This window comes from Fundulus heteroclitus, unplaced genomic scaffold, assembly GCF_011125445.2.
Source record: "Fundulus heteroclitus isolate FHET01 unplaced genomic scaffold, MU-UCD_Fhet_4.1 scaffold_9.2, whole genome shotgun sequence".
Lineage (NCBI taxonomy): Eukaryota > Metazoa > Chordata > Actinopteri > Cyprinodontiformes > Fundulidae > Fundulus > Fundulus heteroclitus.
In genome coordinates this window covers 759,034-773,647 of record NW_023397361.1, presented here as the reverse complement: position 1 = coordinate 773,647, position 14,614 = coordinate 759,034, and the positions used below count along the sequence as shown (strand labels likewise).

At 39.6% G+C, this 14,614-nt stretch overlaps 1 protein-coding gene across 7 annotated transcripts in view; it reads right to left on the bottom strand.

The window, feature by feature from the left end:
* LOC105932125 (spermatid perinuclear RNA binding protein) overlaps positions 1-14,614 on the bottom strand; it is a 110,281-nt gene that overhangs the window by 65,397 nt on the left and 30,270 nt on the right. For all 7 annotated transcript variants that reach the window (XM_036134712.1, XM_036134711.1, XM_036134713.1 and 4 more), the window contains exon 2: positions 8,722-8,823. The gene's annotated coding sequence lies outside the window, so the exon portion shown is untranslated. The remainder of the gene's footprint in view (positions 1-8,721; positions 8,824-14,614) is intronic.

The following is a 14,614-nucleotide window of genomic DNA, read 5'->3' as shown; positions in this document are numbered from 1 at the left end:
GCTAAGTTTTTCACATGCAACTCGTTTTTTTTTTTTTCCACAGCCAAACAAATTATGAGAAAACTCCTCTGATGAAAATAATGGGAGTTGAAAACACAACTAAATATCTCCAAACTTCCAGTGGCTTGCCTGTACTTTGTCTACAAAATAAAGGATTGCTACCACCTACTTTGATAGCTCGAGGTCACGTGGCAAAGTATTGCCGTCATGGCTTTTCTGATTTCCAGCTACGCTTCTTAAAAGCTAGCTTCTCTGTTTACTGGTGAAAACAATAGGACAATATGTCTCAAGAGAGATTCTGACATTTGGCTGAAAGAATGAATGAATAAATCCTGGCCACTAACAGTTTCAGGAAATATGCGCAAGGAGAAAATAAAACAACTTTTCTGCATCTGATTAGCCTAAAAGCTGCTATAGAACCATTTAGCATGTGTTCTGTCATTTAGAGACAGATTAAATAAACATGTTTATATAGAAAATCCTGCTGATGGTGTTGTTTGAGAGTGACCTTAACATCCTGCTTTTTAACCTGCTTTGCCTTAGCATTAGCTGATCAGAGTCTTTGTTTTTTAGGTCAGACTGAGCAGTGAGCTCAATTATAGTTATGGTGTGTCATTACACACTTCCTTCCTGTCTCTCTCTTACTTAGTAGAGAAGACGGAGACCAAGAAAAGGAAGGGGACAAAATTTTATGTAGATAGAGCGAGGCGTAAGCGAGTTTAAAAACAAGACTGGGAATATTGTCATCATGAACAGAATACATAAAGCAGAAAAACTTTACAGAAACCCAGCACACATGGATGTGTTTGTTTGTTCAGAATGTTGATGCTGGAAAGCCAAAAAAAAGACAAAGATTCAAGGAAGAATACGACTATTGTGTAAAACACACAGCGGAAACAGAACAAATTCAAGGAAGTGAGAAAGTACAGCAGAACAAAAGCTGAAAGGTTTGAGGAAGAATTAAACTGCAGAACAGATGAAGGAAGATAAAGAAAGAGGAAGACAAAGAGGGAGACATGAGGGGGGGGGGGGGGTTAATAGATAAACAAATTTTATTGAGCCACACGAACATGAACAGCAATGAAAAGTCGAAAGGACTTATGATAAATTATCAAAGTTATATGCACATACAACTCTACTTTCCTTAATCCATTAGAGCATGAGTCTTTTAAATCAATCTAAAAGGTCAATTCTCCATAATTGCAAGACCTTAAAAGTTTTCTTCTTTGGAAAGTAGAGATTTTCAACAAATATTAAACAATAAAAATGTTGTTTTATGTGTTTAAAAATGGAAGTAAATCAGGACCGCTCAGGAGCTATGTTTACATGCACAACATTTCATGATCAGATTGAAATGTAGTCGGATTAAAAAACAAAAAACAATCGGATGGTACCGTTTATATGGGCACACAATCAATTAATCAAATCATAAGGTATTCATATGCACCTAACTTTATTCAGCATAGAACCACTCTGACATCTGCAGTTATCAAATTTCCCACACACAAAGTAGAACTTCAGTCTTTGCTGAACAATAAAAAAAGTAAACAAAGCAGTATAGTATAAGTGCCCAGGTTCTAATTAAAGTTCAAACATTATTGAATAAATAATAATTTTGAGCTCTTTTAATGTTTCGAAAAGGTAGGTTGTCTCAGGAGCCCCGGCAGTTTTGGTTTCTCACATATTTCTGCCACTCAACAATGCGGAAATACGTCATGTTTACTTCGGGCACACATGCATACTCGAGTCATTTTGTCACATTCGGAATAACTTGAACCTGACAAGCGTTTATATGCACGATCGGATTATCAATCGGCATAAACCACCACTCTCATTCGGAAAACAATTTAATTCCTATTAAACTTAATCTGTTCACAATACTTCTGATTGCCTTGTTTACGTGACACATTCTTATTCTGATCGGCCCTTTACTCTGATTCATGTTGTCTCGGTAAATGTAGCTACTGTTCCCTGTATACTGCCACAAACCATCAATCCACATTTTTTGTACATTTTACATGTTTGGGTCACTGTTTTCTTAGTTGTCATAGGTGCATTAGTCAAAACGTTGTAGCCTTTTCAAATAATCATCAAGCGCATAATAAATACTTTAGATTTTTATGCAACTTGCATTTTGCAAATATGTATAGATATATCAATCTATATATATTTGATCACAAGTCTTATAAATGTATACTGCTGGCTTTTACAACCTTTACATATGAAAGTAAGGATGACAACAAGGTCCAAAATCACTCTGCTTTCAATATAATTTTTTCTATTGGTCTTCTTTCTCTTAGCATCTGTTGATCAAAGGTTTGATAACCATGGCTAAGTTTACTAGCAAGCAACAAGTCCAACAAGAAACCGCATAGCCATCCATTCACCCATGGTCTTTCTGACGCTTATCTCCAGCAGTCATAGGCCAATAGGCGACGTGCACCAGTCTTTCACAGGGCAACACAGACACAAAGGAAAGACATCCAGGCACTCACATGTATACCTAAGGATAATTTAGAGAAACGAATTCACCTGACAGTCATGTTTTTGGGCATTTGGGTAGAAGCCAGAGTGCCAGGACCCACGCACCCACGCATGCACAGGCATAACATACAAGCTTCATACAGAAAGAATCGAGGCCGCAAATTGGAACCCAAGACCTTATTGCTGCAAAGCAACACGGATGCCATCTTTATAGCGGACCGTTCTTAGACTGTACCTCTTCCACATGCGTAAACGACAGCAATACATCCACAAACAACAAAAACAGTCAGTAACTTGATATTTTCTGCTTCCTGAGTCGAACATGGAGCACCAGATTGTAACAATGCCTGACATATAGCATGGAAAGTGAGTGTGAAAAAGACTCGTCCTCAACTTTTTCCCTTGGGAATGGTCACCATGGTTACGGGAGCCTTTTTCAGCTGAATGTGGGACAAACATACGGAAGCAAGAGAGAGAGACAGAGAGAGAGAGGGGTACAAACAGAGATAAAGAGATGAGATGGAGACAAGGAGATAGTGTAATCAAATGTTAACGTGTGTTAATGTGTGTAAAAAGATCTGATATGGCTAACATAGCTAATTAAAAACTCTGACTAAGATTGGGCTTAGTGTACATGCACAAAAACAGCATTTAGGATACGATTACAAAAGCGCATCTGCCATATATAGCACTGCAGAGAAGATACCCGATCCCCAGCTGAAAACACACAAGGTGGAAGGATAAAGTAGTGACCAAACTCACACTCTAATGGAAAACAGAGGCCAACAGGGAACAAACAGCGTCAAGAGACTATCCCGTCTCACCTTACAACCAGACAATCAGACTCCATCTATATTTCAAGAGCCACGGAAAACTGTCACAATGGGCTTTCTAGATCCATGATTAGAGGAGGGCACCGCTAATGAAGAGCCGTGGCACACCAGGATCACATTTCTATGCCTGGTGGCCCAACTAGAGTCCACACAGTCAACCACCTTAGGGCAATTTGTCCAAAATCAATGCTAAACCTTGGCCAAGAGTAATTGAACTTGTCCGTTAAACCCAATTTGGTTAGGCCTCTTAATAATTATCTGAGTGAACAAACTGACACTCAGCTATTGATCATCATGTTTGAAGCTATGCAGAGGAGACCCTAATGCCAAGGATCTTCAGAGATCGAGAACGAAACAAATGAACAGTCACTTTACCTCCCTTTCAGGTGTCTGCTCGTCTAAACAGTGCGTGGGCAGAAGCTGCGCTAAACGCTGGAGACGCCAATCTCGGTTTTTCTCTGCTGCAGCTTTGTCAATATTTGCATTAATGCGTGCAAAAATGACACAGGTTGAATTATTCATTGAGAACAAAAGGAAAATACTTGTAAGGGCTGGTTCTGCTTGACAGCGCTGCCGTGGCTTTAACGGCGCACACGCATCAGGGTGTGTATATTGAGTATGTTGAGTGAGCGAGGTGTTTAAGGAAGAAGAGAGAGTGATGTGCTCGGCTGCGCTCACCAGCAAAGTCACTGCTTCCTCAAGGACACTGCGGCTTGGAAGGGGCAAGAAAGAGAAAAAGGAAGGACACATGGATAGAAAAGCAGATGAAGACGGGAAGATAAACAAACACGAGGTAAACGAGGGCCAAGTGAGATGCAGGACTCAGAGAAAGCTGAAAACATATAGGCCAGCGGTCGAGTCAACAGATGATCGAAGTGTCAGGAACAGAGAAAGGATAAGGGGAAAAAAAAAACAGGAGAAAGGGTGATACAGAATTTAAAAAAGATCCTCTCCACAGATGATGTGTTTGTGCTTGAAACTGTATTATCACAAGTCAATTTCTGTAATATAAAAAGTGAAACTTTTGGCTAGCTACAAAATTGGCACAAGATGTAAGGTATGTAAAAGAAGTGGAAAATGTCGTTAGACTTTTTCATATCTTTGGAAAGCAACACAACACATTAATGGGAGGAAGACTTTCCATTTTGACCGCTGTCTAGTTTTTTCTTTATTTCTTTTGATTGTATAGAGTTGCCAAATAGCAGTGCATGGTGATGAGATATAGTGATACTTAAAAGTGATGGTAGTTTGTCCACAAAGTCTGATATGCTTTAGTATTTTGTATCTAAGTAACACATTTCATCCATCCATCCATCGTCTAAACCAGCTTATCCTTTCAGGGCCGTGAGGGAACTGGTGCCTATCTTGGACTGTGGGAGGAAGCTGGAACACCTGGAGAGAACCCACACATTCATAGGGAGAACATGCAACTTCCGTGAAGAAAGACCCCAGGCCGAGATTTGAACCTAGGACTTTCTACTATAGGCAACAGTGCGACCAACTGTGCCACTGTGTAGCGCTGGACAATGAATCCCATTTGCAATATAATCGCAATTTCCAAATCGCAGAGGTCTGCAATTTTTGGCTATGTAGGAATCAATGGATAAGACGTGTCCTTTAGGTGTCTGTAATATGTTTAAAGTGGGTTTACCTCCACATGGAAGGGAAAAGAATTGCAGTGAGATCAACTAATTTGTATTTTTTTTATTACCAGAAACTTTCAGGAATCTCACCATAGCATTAAGCACCAGTCAAGCTGTTTAATTCATAGGCTTTTTTGATGGTTTCACTTTGCACTACATGTTCAACAAGGAAATCAATTAGAAGCTATTCTCTTAAAAGCTATTCTCTTGAATAAAAATATTCTGATTAATACAGTTAAATTTCTTTTTTTTAAAATAGTCCTTGTTAACAAAAATCTTAATCTAAAGCCCATTTTTTTTGCTTGTGATCAATGCAGAGAAAAGTCCAAATTAAATCGCAATTATGGTTGAAATATATCGCGATTTTGATTTTTGGCAAAATGGTACAACCCTTCCACTGTGCAGCCCCAACATATTTCATACAGGTACTAAAAAATACTAATCGTCCTTATAATAACAGTACCCACCCTCCATGATAATATTTACAGAGGGTAAACCCAATATACATATATTATTTTCCTTTTTTTTTTTTTTTTTTTTTTTTTTTTTTTTTGCATATAACAGCCGTGTTAGGCAGTGGTAAGAAACAAAAGGGGATAATTAAGCAACAGAGATCCCAGGATACACCCAAAAGCTCAGACCAAATGAGAAATTATGAAATATGATGGGTCAAATCCAAGCAGGTCTTCAGTATTTTAAGCCTGATAAATGATTCCCAGATTTATTGCCAAACCTCTGTATACGACACCAAAACAAATGTAACCGAGCAAACTAACGCAATCAAAATATCCAGAAAGCCCCTCACACACTGAGCAAAATATGCCATGGGTGAGCGAGGAGCACTGTGGAGAAGGGCAGTGGAGCCTATTGTTAAGCTCACCAGTGATGCTCTAAAAGCGCCACACACACGCGCAGACTCCAAGCTCTGATAGCGGAGAAGGCCACTGGGATGAGCGGCATAAAAATACTTTGCATAAATAAGCAGGCAGTTTACCAAATGGAGAGTGAACTCTTCAACCGCGGGGACCACAAGCCCTGACCAACTGTGATCAAAACCCTGTGCAAATTAAAAGCACATTCAGTGGAGGACCTATAATAATAATCACAACAAGGCCACAAATGAGTGAGAAGGTTTTTTTTTTTTTTTGGCTGACGAGATGCAAAAGATATGACCACAGTAAAGTAGGCAGTAAGAAGCATTTGGCATCTGATGATAAATACTGTAAATATAAACCACAGTTGATTATGTGCTCCTGAAAGGCCACCCCAGTGCAACGCCAAAGTGTGTTGTAGACCTGGATCGCTACAGGATAAGGTGTCAGTGTCGCATTTTGCCTCAGTGCTGTGTGAAAACGGCACGCCGCAGTGCAACCTTCGCAGAGAAATGAAACTGTGTTAGATTGTGTAACAGGATTATAAAGACACGCGTGTGCCTGCGTATCACTAACATGACCAAAATCCAACCCTTCAGAGTTAAGTAACAGTCGGTCAATCAGGGATTCTGCTTGTAGGTCTTTAGTGTAAAAGTATTCACACCGCATAACATTTTGGCACAGTACTACTAGGCCTGGGCGATATGGACCTAAAATAATATCTGAATATTTTTAGGCTGAAAGCCAATATACTATATTTATCTTGATACATTTTTCTTTTCAAAAGGTAATTGTAAAGAGGCATCTCTGAATCAAAGCTTTATCACAAATGTCTGACAAGCACATTTTTGTAACAAACAGCTGTAGATAGATATGAGAAATGGCAGAAAAATAATACATAAAAGTATAATCTCCATATTGTTTATATTGAGATATAAACAATATAGTCTCATCTTAGTTCTATGTAAGACAAATCTCAGTATTTTGAAAAGTACTACCACATACTTTTATATATTTAACTGGGATTTTAGGTGATAGACCAGCACCAAGCAGTTCATGACTGTGAAATGGTAAGAAAACTGTATAAATTCATAGAATAGTTTCATTAAATAAATATATGAAATACGAAATAAAAACCTGAGTGTCAGCTTTACTTTGATACCGTTAAATAAAATCCAGTGCAAGCAGTGGCCTTCAGATGTCCCCTGATAGGTAAACACAGTCCAGTTGTGTGCAGCGGGTGAACTGTATGCAGGGAGAGCGTTAAATGCAAGCAGCCAAGGGCCCCATGATAACTCTGTAGGAGCTACAAAGACTTACAGCTCAAGTAGAAAAATGCTGACAGGACAACCGTGTGAAGAAGTAAAACATTGTGAAAAGAAAGTTTTCCCAAAAGCCATAGGGAACAGCACAAATTTGGAAGTGGCTTTGATGGATGAAACAAACTGCAGAGCAATCCCAAAAGAAACCTGGCGGAGCTACAATGGAATGGTCGAGATGAAAAGCATGTTTATGCTAATGATGGGACATCTCAAAGTCCAGACCTCAATCCACATGAGAATAAAAACTGACAATAATATACATCAATGTCCACGCTGCAAGTCACTGTATATGGACTAACAGACTCAATTCAACAGCTGTCGTTCAAATTTTTATTTGTCATAAGACTAGTGTTTTGAAAACAGGCAGATACGCTGAGCCAGACAAGCTGTATTATTATTTTGTAATTTGCATTCAAATTAATCAGGAGCCTCAAAAGGAATTCCAGAACAAACCACCAGACTGGAGGGCTTGGATTTTAAATTACCTATTACTTTACGGTTCGTGCAATTGAAAATCTTTCATCTTTCAAGCTCGAGTAAAACAAAATGTGAAAGTTACACAATCTCAGTGAGATTCACAACATTTACAAACACTATGGAAAACAGCATTATTAACAGAAAATAAATTAAATTCTAGTATCACTGTTGTACCCGGGTCGGGGAGGATGTCCTCCCCCAAGAGAGAGGGAAGAGGGACGTCTGGGTCTCCCTACTAAAACTGCTACCCCTGGGACCCGGCCCCTGATAAGCGGAAGAAGATGCTGTAATACGTTAATTTACTTCCAAAAATTAAACATACTATATCAGAAAAAAAGCAAAATGACATCATCATGTGTTGCCCACACTGGAAAAATACATATACATGTATGTACATAACGGTTAGCACATAAAACAATACCGAAGCACTGAATCTTAACAAAAATCTAATGTTTCTTAGCTTTGATTGCCTACTGGATTCATCATTTAGGAAATATACGGATCAATAATAAGAGATCTGGAGCATAACCTTCCGCTAGTACGCTTATTACACTTTAAACATGCACTCACACAAGGTTCTCACACTCACAAGAAACTGAAAAAGCAGTCTGCCTATTAAAACAACAAACAAAAATTATCTCTGTGCAAAAAGATCCTGTAGCTCAATAGAAATGTCCAATCATCAGCCGCCAAGTCGCTTGCCAAAAACAAATGCTTCCTTGTTCTTTTGTCACGGCATTTAAACGAAGACCGGCCGTTAAACACGTTGAACATGTCAAACCACTGATGAAAATGATAATCTTGACTCTTACGACACAGACCCAGAGCGCGGACGGAACCCACAAGACAAACGAGTCCACTTGCATGAGCGCAAGCAAAACCACTGCATCACTGTCTCAGCTTGGACGGGAACCAACCTGCTTATAGGGCTTCAGTTGTTTCCCAGCTAATTGGGGAGCGCCATAAATAATTGCTCACCACGCCGAAGCACTTGCAAACATTCGTGGCACAAGGCGAGACACAATGTAAGAGACAGCTCACATACATAGACAGAACGAGAAGAATGGATCCTTGCATGCGCTCAACTCACCTTCCTTTGACTTTTCAGTCCCTGTCACTTTTTGTATCTTATCAGTCCGCCAGGCAGTGTGGAGTCACTGTGTGGAGACGGGCAGGGTTACCTTGTGTGAACCTGAAAACACACATGTTCAAATCGTCATTAATTTCAGCTTGAACACAAAAAAGCATGGCTTAATTTAGTTCAATATAAATAAAAGAAAACAAAAAAGAAGCAAAGGAAAAACGTAAATGAATGAATGTAAGCTTGTTTTTGTTGGGCTTAAACAGTGGAAAGGACCATCGCAGATAGCCGGTTGAACACGTAAAACCTCCAAAAGCTGCTTTGGTAGATGCATTTTTAAACAGCATGATAGATCATATTACTTTTCTCTCGTCTTCCATCTGACTTGTGCAGAAAAAGCTGCATTAAAAACTATTGATATCACAATGTGATAGGAAGCTTGGAGGGAAACATTTCACAGAGGGAGGATATAAGAAATTGGGATGAAAGCTACGGTGGAACAGAAACTGGGGCAAACCCCCTGCCCCATAATTTATCTGACAGTTGCCACAACTAAAAAACTAATTTTCACATTTTTTAAATTTAAATCCACAAAAAGTTTACACTTCATTTGAATTGAAGTTCAAATCAGTCATCTTTCTGCCAGCTGATTCACAGTGCTCAGCAACAGGTGGGGATCGGGCAACAATACAGTATGCACCAGCCACTCTGGCATCTCTGTCACCGATTCTGTTCATAACTTTTATGGACAGAATTTCTAGGCGCAGCCAAGGTGTTGAGGGGATCCGTTTTGGTGGCCTTAGGATTGCGTCTCTGCTATTCGCGGATGACGTGGTCCTATTGGCTTCATCAGGGCGTGATCTACAGCTCTCACTGGAGCGGTTCGCAGCCGAGTGCGAAGCGGCCGGGATGAAAATCAGTGCCTCCAAATCCGAGACCATGGTCTTGAACCGGAAAAGGGTAGAGTGCCTTCTCCGGGTTGGGGAGGATGTCCTGCCCCTAGTGGAGGAGTTCAAGTATCTTGGGGTCTTGTTCACGAATGAGGGGAAGATGGAGCGGGAGATCGACAGGCGGATTGGTGCAGCGTCTGCTGTGAAGCGGGCGCTGTACCGATCCGTTGTGGTGAAGAGAGAGCTGAGCCAAAAGGCGAAGCTCTCGATTTACCGGTCGATCTACGTTCCTACCCTCATCTATGGTCACGAGCTTTGGGTCGTGACCGAAAGAACGAGATCCCGGATACAAGCGGCTGAAATGAGTTTTCTCCGTAGTGTGTCTGGGCTCTCCCTTAGAGATAGGGTGAGGAGCTCAGTCATCCGGGGAGGACTCAGAGTAGAGCCGCTGCTCCTCCACGTCGAGAGGAGCCAGTTGAGGTGGCTCGGGCATCTGGTCAGGATGCCTCCTGGACGCCTCCCTGGAGAGGTGTTCCGGGCACGTCCCACCGGGAGGAGGCCCAGGGGAAGACCCAGGACACGCTGGAGGGACTATGTCTCCCGGCTGGCCTGGGAACGCCTTGGGATTCCTCCTGAGGAGCTGGCTCAAGTGGCCGGGGAGAGGGACGTCTGGGCCTCCCTACTGAAGCTGCTGCCCCCGCGACCCGACCCCGGATAAGCGGAAGACAACGGACGGACGGACGGACTCTGGCATCTCATTAAAAGGACTTTTGTGTGAATGTTGCTAAAACAGAAAAAAAAAAAGCGATTAAAGTCTATTACTCCAAGATGTCCTTGGCCTTGTGAAAAGTTGCTTATTTGATAATCTGCCTTCTAAAGCTTGCATAATTTAGTGCTGACCCCCCTCTAAACAAACCTTGCAAAGCACAAAAAAATGCTTACTTTATTTGGTCGTGAATTAATCAGAAGATACACTCAGCTTCATTACCACCAAATGTTGCACCCAAAACTTTCCAAGTCGAGGTAAATGTGCTTACATAAAGGAATTAAAATTTTAAAGATGGTTAATCTCCATTAAAACGACAACTATAACAGCTACTGTTTTGTAATAATACTGTCCTTGCCCTTATTGCTTTCCTATAAGAAGCATTTAATGTGGGATTAAAACTCTACAAGATATAAACAATATAGTCAAATGTTTTAACATTTGAACAAGAACTTTCATTAGTTAGTCCATTTCTGATTTACATTTAACAGCACAACAGTTTTCTACAACTTTAGTTTGGTTTTTTAATCGATTTTCCTACTTTAAGGTGGTTATACCGCAAATACCCGATTAATACTACAGCATCTAATTGGGATCGGATGGTAGAAACGCTTGTACACAGGAAAGCATTTCGTGAAGTTACTTCTACTTTAGCGTTATGCCATTATAAATCATTAGAACCAGTGAAGACTCCTAAACCACTGTAAAACATTAGCCTACCCACTTTGATTGGTGTTTATTAGTAGAGCTCAAGGGCATCTTATCTCAGTCAGGCTGGAATAACGAGATCCTTCCCAAACCATACAGAATAACCAAGACATCACAACCTTTTAAAACCATGTGCTATCATGTGACAGAAATGAACCCGACTAACCAGATGCAACGAACCTGAGGTTGGCACACCTTCCCCCAAATCTGACAGACAATCTCCCGGCCAAGAAAATCAGACCAGTGCAAACATATTTTATTTACTGTGAGATCTCTGCAAAAACTGTCACACCTCAGATAAAAAAGATTACTCAGATGGGTGTTGGTTGGTTAGATGGATGTGGCAGTCAAACAAGACAAACTGGTTTAAAGTCTAAGTCCTCATACATGCGCACATGCACAAAAATAACAATGTGGAGCACAGTGACTGTAGAGAAACTCGTCTGCAGGTGCAAAACCTATTTACTCTTTGACCTGTTAATCCAATGTTCTTTAGCAGAAGAGAATGAGCAGCTTAGGAAAGTGAGGCAAGAGTTTGGGAAAAAAAATCTCCACCAACTTTCCAAATCAAAACTGCCTTTGGGGTAAATCAATGCAGGTTTAACATCTTCACATACTGCAGTTTTTAAGCATGAACTGGTCCAAAATGGTCCAAAATCCAAGGCTTTACAAATACTTTAAAAAAAAAACCCAAAAAAAAAAAACATCTGACTTGGAATGTGCCTAAGAGGATGGGCCTCCATGTCCTTAAAAACAGCAGCGCTCCAACGGCAGGTCGCTCAAGTGCGAGCCACCAAAAATGACAAAGACTCCTGGATAGGTATCGAACTGAGCGAAAGTCTGGTTGGCTCTGATTTAGGCCCATTTGATTTTACTAAAAAAAACAGTAAAGTATTAAAACTGTGTCTTAATGTTTAGTACTAGCTAGCTAACAGTTGTTCTAAACACAATTTCTGATGATAAATGGCATAATTTAAGTGGCAAATTAAATACAAACAAAAGCATTATTTTTCATTAACAGACTTGATTCAACAACTAAATATTTTCCCACTCATGTATCATCCTTGCTTCCATTTTCAGCAACTAATTTATAGAGATTTATGCCAAAGATCTACAAACATGCGAGGTATACTCTCCAGCAAAAAAAACATGTCTCTGAAAATGCTTTGTCCAGACATTACTTCTTTCTTGACATCAACTTGAATTTAATTTACATAATTCTCACTTAGGTTTGCGCAGGTCAAACCCAGAATGAGAAGCTACCAGCGCCTCTTCATGTCTGTCTCACCCATTGAACAAAAAAAAGGAGACAATTTTTGGTCTTGAAACAACAAAAGCTAAAATTGGATGGTCTAAACAAATTTTGTTTTAATTGTGCACTCCCAATCATTTTAAACATAACGAGTTTGACATTAGAAAAAGATGTTTAAAACATACAAATCAAATTTCAAATAAATAAATGTTTTAAAAACTGGAACAATGATCACTTTCTTTGGTCAGCTAGATTATATTAAAAATGTTCGATCACGGCGGTTTATTTGCTTTAACGGCATGCGAGCGCTTCTGGAGAGGTTAAAGAAAACACATAATATTGCCAGATGATTTTCAATGAAAGGCACAGCCGCTGAAATGAAGAAAGAATAAATAACATCTTCTTTGTAATTTACCAATCTATTGCCTCGCGTTTGGAAGCCATTTAAGATGACGAGTAGTATCTGGGCTTCAAACTGAGATGAAACGGTGAAATGAAGCATAAACACAGACATTGTTTTATGCTCCAGCAGGTGGTGAAGAAACAACTCTGTAAATATAACACAGCCAATAAGACATTTAGCTTGTTAGTCACAGATTGTTAGTGCCAGTAACTGCCACATGAGCATAGAGGAATGCTAAGAAAAAAAAAAGAGACAAAATGAGGAAAGAAAGGGAACATACAGGAGGTTAAAGTATTCCCACCCCTTAAACGTTTTTCACATGTTTCACATTATAACCATGAACCTAAATGTATTCTATTGGGATGGATTAGATGTGATTGACCAATATAAAGTAGCAATGCTTGTCCTGGAGAAGGAGAGTGATACGTGATTTCCTAAGTTTTTACAACTGAATATCTGAAGGGTTTCGGAGCCTGACGATGAATAATGTGTAGAAAAAGAAAAAGTTTGTGAGCAGGTGAATTTTTTTGCATTCCTTTTTTATACGCAACAATTAACAGATTGAAGCTGGTTTAACAGTAAAAACAAGACAAAACGTAAGGCCTGAGGTAAAGTCATTGATAAGGAAGTGGAGATAAAGAGGGCCGGAGAGAGAAATGCGTCTCAGGAAGGTTTCTGCACTAAACATCATCCCTGAATCAGGAAAAAAAAAATGTCTTTCTCTTTCCTTTTAGCAGCTACGACAGATTTGGTTTAAACAGACAAGGCAATTGAAGTGCGATGAACTGACGATCACATGCCTTTTCCATGTTTGCATCTCCAGAGATCAGTGAAACAGCCATTCCCTTTAGAGCAGATGATCATATAATCGCTGGGGTTAAAATTTTCAATTTGACAAAGGTCGTCTGTTCTGCTATACCTAAAAATGATTAGTACAGTCGACAAAACCTGAATGGCTATCCTCCCAGGAATTTTACACTGGCTCTCAGAAATATATCCGCAAATGTTAAACCTTCAGCTTTCAGAGAAAACTGAGACTATATGTAAATTTAATTAAATAAATTTACAACTATTATTTTAACTTAAATGTTACATATTTACTGTAAAATGCCACTGAAAAACAGACAAATGTGTTTTGATTAAATTTCATCTATAAGTCCTATTTAGTCAACATCAGACTTCAATTTTAGTGACTAACAAGCCTGAAATAAAGAATGTTCTGACAGGAGTTTCCTATCATTTTATGATAAAGCCATAGATTGCAGACAATATTTTCATCAATTACAAATGTATCAGTCAGGAGAAAGCTGCAAAAATCCACAGCAATAGGCACAATGATAAAGTGAAGACTAGTCATCGATATTTAGAGAAAATACAGGACGACAGAAACAAAAACTGTCCGTTTTCCCAAAAGTGATACAAGACAACTTTAAAACTAGTCAAGGCCGCTGACTAGGCCCTGGAGATTGTATTCCACGTCCATGTGACAACAATTTGCTCTATTCTCCACATGTTTGGACGACATTTACAAGACAGAAGGCACGCCAAAGCTTCCTAAAACCTTGTGAAGCCATGTGTCATGATCTGAAGGAACCAAAAATCCAGTTCTGGACCATGATTCCAAAAGACATGTTTGGTCCATAAACACCACTGAGCATCTAGAAGAACAATTCCCACTGTGAAACATCAGCAGCATCATGTTCTGTTGTCACTTTTCTTTAAATAGATCTTAAGTTTTGGTCTTGGTGAATGACGTTGTGAGCAGTTCTGAGAACAAAATACATTAGCTGTGACCCAATATATTCAGCTGAAGCTCAAAAGGGATTTCCTTTTCAAGAATCACAGCGAGTCCAAATTCATCCAAATGAACAAAGAAATGCCTT